Source organism: Bidens hawaiensis, unplaced genomic scaffold (assembly GCF_021521415.1).
Source record: "Bidens hawaiensis isolate Kalapana, Puna unplaced genomic scaffold, B.hawaiensis_p1.1 tig00022698_1, whole genome shotgun sequence".
NCBI lineage: Eukaryota > Viridiplantae > Streptophyta > Magnoliopsida > Asterales > Asteraceae > Bidens > Bidens hawaiensis.
This window is the reverse complement of record NW_027493550.1, coordinates 284,703-296,628: the sequence shown is the minus strand read 5'-3', so window position 1 is coordinate 296,628 and position 11,926 is coordinate 284,703.

The window sequence follows — 11,926 nt, the reverse complement described above, 5'->3', positions numbered from 1 at the left end:
CACGAAGCTTATATTGAAAGTCGACCTAGACAAAGTCGATGGGCACAAGCGCACAACCATAGTCATGAGTTCGCCAGTTGGTTCGAAAACAAAGTAATACATAATGATGTTCCAGATCATATTTTTTGGCTTGCAAAGGGGTCCTAGTCCTACATCCAAAGATACTATGGGTATTATGCGAATGGATATAGGTTTCATGTCAAATCACGTGATGATAAATGTACAACTCAAAATAGCGTTGTTTCAATTACAGCTTTAACTCCTAGCTTTGCGAGTTCTCGGGACAAAAATCCAGCGGTTGGGAACGTTGACTACTATGGTAGAATTTTAGACATAATTGAACTTGATTATTGGTCAAAGTTTAAAGTTGTATTGTTTCATTGTGAGTGGTACCAGCTTGAGAAAGATGATTATGGCTTAACATGCGTTAATTTGAAGAAGTTATGCTATTCAGATGATCCTTTTATCATGCCCTCCCAAGTAAAACAGGCTTTCTCTGTACCAGACCCTGACCCTGTAGTAGATGGTTTGCATTATGTTCTAAATACGGTTCCAAGGGATGTATATGATTTTGATGAAGAAAACAATGAAACTGATGAAGGCTCCTATTGGTGTGAGCCTAATGAAGATACGTTGGAGTCTCTTGCACAAGTTAGTGAGCAAGAGATCTGGTACAGGTCCAGGTTCTGATTTTAGCACTGAAAGTCACACCCTATATATGGTCAGGTTCAGGTTCGGGTTCGGGTTCGGGTTTTCAAAAACCGGGTTTAAAAAACCCAGTTCCTGTTTTTTTTTTCGCGTTCGGGTTTGTTCACCTCTACATATATATATATATATATATAGAGAGAGAGAGAGAAAGAAAAAAAATTTATATATTGTCAAATCTTATCGTCCGATCCGGTTTTATACGACCGGTTTTCGGTATTAACCATAAACCAAACCGTTCGTGGTTTAGAATTTACGAAACTGACCGAGTAAAACGTTAAAGACAAAACTGGCCATGCAGTTTCACGATTTGAAACCACACGATGAACACCCCATTGCTTAAGTTCCTTTTGGCTTGAGTAATTCAATAAAATGAATCATGGGTTGTTGTATATATCTTATGAGTACTAAATTCTGATTATTTGTTTATTGACGTCTCATTTGGTATTAAGGTCAATGAGAGGGGGGGGGGGGGGGGGTTGATGCAAACAAAGTTCTAAATACTAATAATAGGGGCATATTGAGTTTTGCAATATCTTTTGCTGCCCTGCCAAATCATAATTTTAATAATTTCAGCCCCAAAATGTAGTTGAATGACTTTTCTTTGACCCCCCAAAATGGTCCGGTCGCCCCACCCTAAATAAAATGCTAAATTTTAAATTAAACAGGTCTAATGGTAAGCAAAGGGCAGTTGAATGAGTATGAAAAACTTAAATTATTGAGGGTTTAAGAAAACAAAGAAATGCTACGAGCTATGGGAATTAAAAACATGTCAAACTCTATGACAAGTTTAGTAGAAAGTAAAAAAACGAAGAAAAAGAAAAAAAAGGTCAACCCAACATTTTCTAGTGCGAGAGATAAAGACTGGATTCCTGAAATGGGTGATGATAGCGGCGAAGATTATACAGAGGTTGCTAGTGTTAAAGCAGCCAAAAAGGTAAAACTATTATCTATTACTTTTATCACCATATATTTATGTTTCTAACGAAAATGGCATTTGCTATAGAAACATCTTCCACGATATATTTCACCAATGTCCATGAATAAAGCTGCTAATTTAGCAAAGAAAGGTCGAGTTATCGCTCCAAAGGTCTTGGATATACATTAAAAAAGAATCATTCTAAAGCACCACTTACCATGGGTGAGCTAATTTCAAGTGTAAAGGGATAAGACAAAGGGAGGTGGTTAAACAAAATCGAGCAAAGCCTACTTGTATTAAACCTGGATCAAATAAGCGGTTTGTTCTTGTTGATGATGATGACGTCGATGATGATGATGAAGTATTTCAAGGTATTGTTTTTGTGGTCTTAAGCTTCAATTAATTATTTAGTAATAACAAAGTCAGCCATACAAATAGTTTTCATATTAGTTTACTCTTATATGCTTTTAGATGTTACTGAAGCAGATATTGAGGCAACATATTTGGAGGGTGCTGGTGATGAAGGGCATATTATGAGATCTAAAGGTACTTATACTACATAACTTTCATAATCCATCTCTGTATGTTAAACACGAGTTGGACAACCCTTGGGACCAGCACATGTAGTTTCAAAATTCTCTCTATTTTTGGGCACAATTGCTCGTAATCATACTTATGCACCATTAACTCTTGCTTCATGGAGGAAGGTGCCATGTAAAGATAAAATTTGGGAGTATGTTTTGGTAAGTTTTTAAATAGGTTTATTTTATTTATTTGCTATACTTTATTTTTTATAACTAAATATAACTTTTTAAAGGAAAAATACAACGTGCGAGATGCTGCTAAAACTTGGGTTTTAATGACTATTGGACACTCTTATAAAGTACACAAATCCAGGTTTAAGAATAAACACTTCTATCAGTATAAAGACAACAAAACAAGATGGAAGAACAGACCTAAAAATATTCCAGAAGACGATTTCTCAAAGTTGATGAGGTTATGGAATAATAAAGATGAGGCGGTAATTTTCTAAACAATTTATTTATTACCGGTATTTATTATATAGAGTTTTCTATTAGCTGAGATGTTTATATAAATGTATATCCAGAAACGTTGTTTACGGGCTAAGGAAATACGAATGACTTAAAAGAACATGCACACAGCTGGCCCAAAAAGTTTTGCTAGAATTCGTGATGAGATGGTAACATGTCTTTGTTTTTCTCGTGATTTGTGTTTTTTAATGTTCAATATGCTAATTCTTTTTTTACTGATGTATGCTTTCATGAATGTAGAGAAATGAAGACCTAAACAAGGAATTACCAGGTTTAGCTAAATTATTTGAACACACACGTAAAAGGACCGAAGTGCGTGTATATCATGATTCATATGATGACACTGCAAGGAAAATTGTAAGTTCTTTCTATTGTAGTGCTTGTAGAAAAAAAAAAGTAAAAACATCTTTTGCAGTCATATTAAAATTTTTTCACAAATACTGTAATTTTGACTCGAAACTATTATAGGGGTGTTTATGGTACGGTTTTCGCGGTTTTTGCGTCAAACTGTGAACCAAACCATTGTCAACGGTTTTTGTTTTTTGCAAACCAAAACCAAACCGTAGAATTATTAAACCGAACCATACCAAACCGTTGGTTCTGGATTGGTTTCACGGTTGACTCATTTAGCTTTTTATACAAGACGTCCAAAATGACATACAATATACATACAAGTAAAGATGCCAATAGTTTCCATATTTTAACAAGATGTCAAACACGAGTTGTCCAAACAAACTGTTTATGAAGTAACAAGCTGCAGTGCTAAGATTTTGAAAAGTGTTTTCAGGTTTTAATTTAATAAATATAGAAGGTTGGATTAACATGTTGTCCGATTGCTCCTGGCCATTTTCTTCTTCACTGTTAATATATTTAATGTATGAATATGTTTCACTTATAGTTCAAACAATGCTTAATATAGATTATGTCTTAATAATACATATGTATATAAAATATTTTAAAAAATATATATATAATAAAATTATACGATCCCGGTTTTATACGGTTGGTTTTTTGGTATAAACCGTAAACCAAACCGTTTGCTATGGTTTGAGATTTTTAAAACCGACCGACCGAAACTTAAGAAAAAAAAACCAACCATGAAGCCAAACCAACGATCGGTTTGGGTGGTTTCATGGTTTCAAACCAAACCGTGAGCACCCCTAGAAACTAATGTTGACCCTTAGAAATCAATTTCCTTTAACCTCAAACTATAAAAATGCCTTGTTACTGGAACCAAATTTCTCTAATCTTTATAACATGTAGTAAATACCATCAGTTAACAAATTTCTGACCAAAATGCCCTTTGAGTTGATTAATTTGATCTGCAAATGCATAACAATTTGACCTACTAGTTTGACTTTCAACCCCAAATTCTACAAAATATTAATAAATCTAAACTTGTGTCCATTGTAAAAAACATTTTATTTATTAATCAGAATTCATAAGAAACTAATACTTCAAATTGGTACTCTAGTTGTCAATCGTTATATGCAATTTAATGACATGTAGCTTCAAATTTATTATTCCATACAACATGTTGCTAGTTTCTTTTGAATTTCATTCCACAAATTGTTTCATTTATTTCCATGTGTGGTTAACTTTTATTTGTTTTTTTACTATACTTCATTATATATTATGTGTGTGTATGTATAATATTTTCTTATTATCTTTTCAAGGAAAAAATGAAGACCCATACACCCGCAAAAGATGGAAGTGTTTTGGTTGATCCTTTTACAATTGTAATGAACACGGAGCATGATGGCTACCTTCGACTTTATGGCAAAGGCATTACTAAAAAAATGGTGAAAAAATGAGTGCTGGTGAGGAGCCATATACGATTCCGGGGGTCTTACCGAATCATTAAAAGCAAACGTTGAAGTTGATAAAACACAATTGCGTGATATGCGAAAAGAAATTGATGAGGACCATCAAAGGAAAAAAGATGAGCTAGAAACTATGCGGAAAGACCTTGACTGCCAACAAGCAAACTTGGAAGCTATGATGCAAAATATTATGGAAAAGCTACCTGTTGGAGTTCAGGATTGTAGAGATGAGTAGGAGGTTTTAGTTACTTTTTATAATTTTAGTTGACAACTTTATTTTGATTACGTTGTTACTTTGAGATTAAACATATGTTAAATTATGATATATTATTGTCTATTATATTAATGTTATTATTATGTGGGTGTAAATGAGATACAATTGCATATTAATAGAATTTAGCATTTCAAACAAAGTTACATTAGCTTTTAAAAAAAAGGTTGCATTTTTTGTAACTAAAAATCACAAAAAAGTGTTGCATTTGATGTAAAAAAAGTTGCACTAAAGGGTAGCAAAGGTTGCTTTTGACATTACAAATGTTGCATTTGTGTGTTAGAAAAGTTGCATTGAAAGTAAAAAAAGTTGCATTAGCATATCAAAAAGGTTGCATACTAAAAACATTTGAGTAGTAAATGCAACACTTTAAGAAAAAGTTGCGTTATCTAGTAAAAATGTTGCATTAGATCTAATGCAACTTCACCTAATGCAACCCTTGATAAAAGGTTGCATAAGGCCTACTGCAACTTTTTATCGGGGTTGCAATAGCTTCATTTTCTTGTAGTGATAGTGTTTTATGCACCAATTCATTTTTATTTTTTTATAGGTATAACTTCGTTTTTGTTCGATTTACTGGAACCGACAACTATAATAGGACTGTTACCCTTGGTGCAGCGTTGCTTGGTTCGGAAACCGCCAACTTTTACATTTGGCTGCTGAAGTGTTTTAAGAAGGCTTTTGGTTATGAACCAGCAGTTGTTGTAACTGACCAAGACCCAGCCATGAAATTTGCAATTGAAGACGTTTTTCCTAATTCTAGGCATAGGCTGTGCATGTGGCATATTATTGACAAGCTGTCCGGGAAGGTATAACAAAATTCTTTTTTGGTTATGTTTTTTTAAGTGTTTTAGACTGTTGATTGTGTATTTGTATACCATTCTATTGTTATAGGTTGGATCTGGCCTTTGCAACACTACAAATTTTAAGACTCGGCTGTGTGATATTGTGGGCGGACTCACTAACACCCAAACTATTTGAAAAGCAGTGGGCTTCAATCATGAATGATTTTCAGTTAAACGACCATGATTGACTCAAAGATATATCCCACATTAGAGAATCATGGATTCCTGCATACTATCATGAAGAAACCATGTCCGGTCTAAAGCGTAGGTCATCCAGATCATAGAGCGAGAACCATTTTTTTTTGCAAGTTTTGTAACCCACGTTGCACTTTGGTTGAGTTTCTGTAACGCCTGTAAATTTCGTTAATCGGCTCGATCATTTATAAATGTTTGTTTAAAGGCCGGGGTTTCATCTTTCTAATTTAGAGCCTTGTAATACGTTTTAAAAGTCTGTTATCACTCCTTTTGCTCAAAACATCGCCTCTTATAACTTAAAGTGTTAGATTTGTATGTAGCACCGGACATATTCGTTTATCGGCGTGAAGCATTGTAGGGTTGGTACATTTATCGAGTTTGATCTGAAAATATTCGGGGACCTCCTTGTAGTTCCCGTAAGTTAAATCATCCAACCTTTCGCTCAAGTTATTGCCTTTGTACAAGTTGAGGGGCTAGAGTGTTAATTATTATATTATAACATCAAATAAAAAAAAGAGAGAGAAAACCCTAACCTCACCCCATATACGATCGGCAGCAGCTAGGGGGCTCTCTCCTTGATTTTCATGCAGGTTCTAGCCATTTTCCAGCCTCCCGAGTCTAATTCAAGGTCGGTTCCATCATAATGCAACTCTTTTTCACCATTAAACCCTTTGTTGAACATGTTAGAGTTGAGTTTTGATGATAACAGTTTCTGACAGATTTGTATTCGTTTATTGTTTGATTTGTAACTCGATGATAATTCATTGTTTTTGATCTATTCTTGTTTCCATGATGTTATAATTTGAGTCTAGTTTCCATAGAGGTATAATTTATAATTTTTGGACGAGATTTGAATGGTTTTTATGATTTTATAAAATTGTGTGTCAAAGCTGATGCGGGGTGACGGATTCTGGTCTGTCTTCCCAACATCATAACTCTTTTTTGACAAGTCCAAATAGATTGGTTCCACTTCTGGAACTTCATATTTTGAGTTAAGATTACAACCTAATTGGAATCGTTTAATTTGGTTTGGTAATGATTTTTAAACAAATAAAACACTTTTGGTGCGCACTGAAATAGCTGCACATACATTTCTGTGTTGGAGAAATTTTAATGATTTTTGTGTCCACTGGAAAAATATAATAAAAATATTTTTATAAACCTAAGAGATTTATGCAACTCTGGTAAAGATTTCATAATTTATTTATATGTTTTTCTTATGTAATAAAATACATCTTTGCATGCTAAAATCTGCATGTTATACTAGTTATTGATCGATACGTTTGTTGTAGGCTTAACCGGTGGCTGTCCAGTCGTGTTCTTGTCGGGGTTGTTTAAAGTGAGGTTTTGCTCCGTCATCTTCCTAGGTATGTCATATGTGTTATACTTTAGTATCGTGATCTATGAAGCTCGTTTGATTAATCAATTGTCGATAGATTGAAAACTAGGATTTCGGTAGTCTAGATTTTTAATTGTTGAGTTTAGCGCGTTGTTTGAGGGGATTAACAATCAATTCAGATTGTGTAGCCTCGGTATGTTATACGGGCTGTGAAAAACTTAATTTTTATTTTAATGGGGCTGAATTGGTTGTCGGTTGCTCAAACGGGTCGGTACAACGCAAATTTGCGTTTAATTGGTAGTTTATTCGTTGTTCAAGCGAATTGCCGACCCATTCAACTCGTGTAGTGTCGTGTGGACTTGTTGGCTGTAATTATACTAAATTTGGTCCAAACGGGGCTGAGTTGGTTGCTAAGTACATAAACAGCTCATTAACGCGCATATTCGATACAATTAACAACTTCCGGGTGTAGTTTGGAAATCCTTTGTCCCCGGAATTAACTAAGGGTGGTTTTGGTAAATACATGGCCTCCGGGGCTGATGTAATTGAATTTGGTAAGGTTGAGGCTTTAGGTCAATCACATGTTGTTATAATGCCTCGTAGGATAAACGAGACGGTATGGTTTAGTTAGTAATCTTAATGTGCAATCCGACAGGTTTTTGATTGTGGGTTTGCTTAGGTTCTCTAGCTCGTTGGCATTTGCGTGACTCGTGTCAGGTGAGTTCATGATGCCCTTTTAACTCCTATTACAATTTTACCCGAATTTACCCGTTTAAATTATTTGGATTTTATTGTATAGTTTTACTGGTATCGTATACTTCTAGAATTATGTATAAAATTCTATCATATGTCTTAGGATATTTTTAAAACTGTTTACGATCATTTATTCTCGAAAAATTATATATATTATTTATAGTCTAGGCTTGAAGATGTTATTAGGCCTTGTTTTATTTCCTAGACTAGTCATTATTATAGATTACACGTGATGATGTTGTTCGGCTGATCGATTGGCTAAGTTTATATTATTGGTAGTCTATGCTTGGGGACATCATTGGACTCTTTTATAATCACATAATTCTGAGAACTATTTATTATTGATAGTCTATATTTGAGGACATTATCAGGCTCATTTAAAATTACATATTCCTAGAAACCACATATTATTGATAGCCTATGTTTGAGGATAATAATAGACTCGTCTATAATTAAATGTTCCCGATATTATATACTAAGGGCTATGCTTAATGATGCTATTTAGTTGATTGATCGTAGTCTTATTTGTATTTGTATATTTATGAGACTATGTGTGAATTATATTCTATGCCGTAGGATATTTTAGACTCATCTTAAATTCCTTAAGGTTATACATATTGTTTATGGACTAGGTTCGGGGATGTTATTTGGTATGGTACTAATTGAATACGAGTAGACCTAATTATATTAGTTCATATTTTGGATTGACTTATATATACATATGTTACTCTATGGCCTAAGATTGGTATTATTAATTAGTTCATTATGACTAAGAATTAGTTGCATATGCCTACTGTGTGTGGGTATACGGTGCATGGTGATTTTGGCCAGGCCAAACTATACTACTCAGGTTCTTAAATCTTGTGGCGGGTTCTTAAATCCTGTGGGGGGAGGCTCGTGTGGCACAATCATCATTATAATTAGTTTTTTGTGTGCATGGTGATCTTGGCCAGGCCAAACTATACTACTCAGGTTCTTAAATCCGGTGCCGGGTTCTTAAATCCCGTGGGAGGGGGGGGAAGGCTCGTGTGGCATTATCATCATTATAACGGGTTCTTAAAATCCCGTATCATGTGCTTAGGTCGTACCGAATGCGTGTCAACTATACTACTCGGGTTCTTAAATCTTGTGGCGGGTTCTTAAATCCCGTGGGGGGGGGGGGGGATTCGTATGCGTGTTCGACCGTGAATATATTATTTGGTTATTATTTATTTATTTATTATTTAAACACGGGGAGGCTCGTACGCGTGTTCGACCGTGAATAGGTTATTTGGTGATTATTTAATCATTTAATTATTCATTTGCCATTATTATCTATACTGTTTTATACCTATAACCTTCGAAAGGATTTATGAATGTTTTTTATTAAAACTTCACTTATTGATTCATTTGCCTATTGCTATCTATACCGTTTATACCTATGACTTTGAAATGTTTTATGAATATTGCTTATTAAAAACTTGAACTCACTCAACTCAAGCTAATTTTGTGTGTATGTTAGTTTAAATTTTAGGTTAAGGATTGGAGATTATCGCTTAGACGTGCTGGAGACTACTCAGACGGTTGAAGGCATTTCTGGTTGAGGACTTCAAACAAAACAAACATTTTATTTGTATTTGGTTTTGGGCACATGTCCCCGGTTTTGGGGTTTCTGATACTTAATAATTTCCGCTGTTTCTTACTCTGACTGGTTTTAGTAAAACGATTTGCCTTGGTTTTAAATTTTTGTGAATTTTGGATATGATTACCAGCTATAGGATTCCCGGGAGTTGGGGTCTTACAGGTTTTGGCACATTTTAAGACTGCATTGGATCATCAGAGACATGAACATCGGAAGAACAATCATGATTGTAGGTTACAAGAGCCAATACATTGAGTAACTTCGCACTTGAGAAACAAGCAGCTGAAATCTATATAAGAACCATTTTTTTATGTCCAATTGGAAATACAATCCGCTCTTCACAATTGCACTTCCATGAGTTACCTACCTATCAATGATTTTCTGAAATTCAATATTCGGGACTTTCTACACCTACCTGCTTCCTTTCATGAGGTATATCGTATGCTCAGCTCTTTTGGTGGTTTTATGTTTTATCATTTAGATAATTATATTTTATTGTCGGTTATGATTCACAAGGAAGACGTCACTGTGTATTGTAGCTGTAAGAGGTTCGAGCAATTTGGTTTACTATGTCGTCACATTTTTAAGGTGCTCCACATTTTAGATATTAGGGTATTTCCTAAGCACTACATTAATCGTAGGTGGACAAAAGACGTTGTGTCTAACAGCCCTATGCGGTCTATTAGATTTGATGAGCCCAATATAGACAAAAGTACTGATGTTTATCGTGTTGTTCGAGACATAAACATAGCTTATGACCGTATCATAAATAAGCTGATTACTGATATGGAAAAGCTACATCATTACCATGACTACATTAATCAGTACAAATCCACCGTAGACGAGGTTACTTTTGATGCCCCTAGACCTAGTCGGCGAGACAGGTTTGCTGAACTAACCGGTGTGACCCAGCCCGATCAAATCCATATTCGTGCTCTAATTGGTGTTAGGACTAAAGGATGTGGGCTTCCAATTCCCTTTAGGTCTTTATGCGAGCAAGCTATAAGTCAAAGTCCACTGGATAAGCCCCCAAGGACAACATGCAAAATATGCCATGAACCTTGTCATGACTCCCGTAACCATCACAAGTACAATATCAACAAGAATGCTTTAGAAGACGGAGCGAGCTCGTCATATGAAGAAAATATGGAAGCATGTTTACTTTTTTTGTGTGAAAACACAAGTCAACTATTTCGATGTTTGTTACCAATTATCTGAATAGATGGTGAATCTTTTCTGAATTATGTGTTGATTGTTTTCTGCATTTTTAGTTGGTTTCGATTTCTTTTATTTATTCATGAGCATATACTATGCAAACCCTACTTTTGTTTCGTTTAATAATACCAAATATGTTGATGTGGTTTATACAGTAAATGTATACTAACAAGAAACAAATTATTTTCACGTGTTTTTACAATATATAACATTAAATGATATCGATAGAGTACTTACTGTATAGTTTCAAGTAATTAATTTTTATTTTACAATACATAACATTACTCCTCATGGTTCAAACACTTTTTTTATTTTCAAAAAATGATGTCAAACGAACTAAAACGTCTACAATAACTGTCTACTAACAAAACATATTTACATGTGTTCTGTCACCTTGAAAATAAAAAACAACAAACCAACTCATAATATAAAAAGTCTACCATCCACGTCAACAAACCAAACCATATTTAATAAACAACAAACCAAACCCATAATATAAAAAACAACAAACCAACCCATAATATAAACAGTCTACCATCCACATCAACAAACCAAACCATATTTAATAAACAACAAACCAACCCATAATATAAACAGTAAACCAAAATAATGGAAGTCCAAAAAACTACCATCCACATTTTAATAAACATTCTACCATCGTATCATTGAAACATACTGAACCGTCAACACGTTCAACACAAAAGCTTGCAAAAAAAAATATACAAGAAGAAAATAAAACCGTCATAACACGTTCACTACAAAAGAAAACAGTCACAACATTCAACAATCAAGTTAGATTTAATCGGTCCATGATTCTCTTTGGCGCTGTCTTTTCCATGTTTTCTTTCTCAGTCGCAGACATTCGGTGATATTCCAATATATCTTGTATTACCATATCCCTCATCAAGTTCACATCGCTAAGTAGAATCTTAGCAACGCATTTCCTTCTAAGATCTTCAAGTTCTTCCTTTTGTTTCCCTACCAACCGTCCATGTTTGTCAACCTCTTCAGTAAGACCACAATCACTAACTCACTCTTTTGTATTTCCACCTTTAAACATCTCCATGTGTGTCATTACACACACCCCACAATCCACATAGTTGTATGTGGTTCTCCATGGTACATCCACTCGCGTTATCTTTGATGTTTTCATTTTCGATGCCCCGTGGTGGTCTATTAACGCCAAAT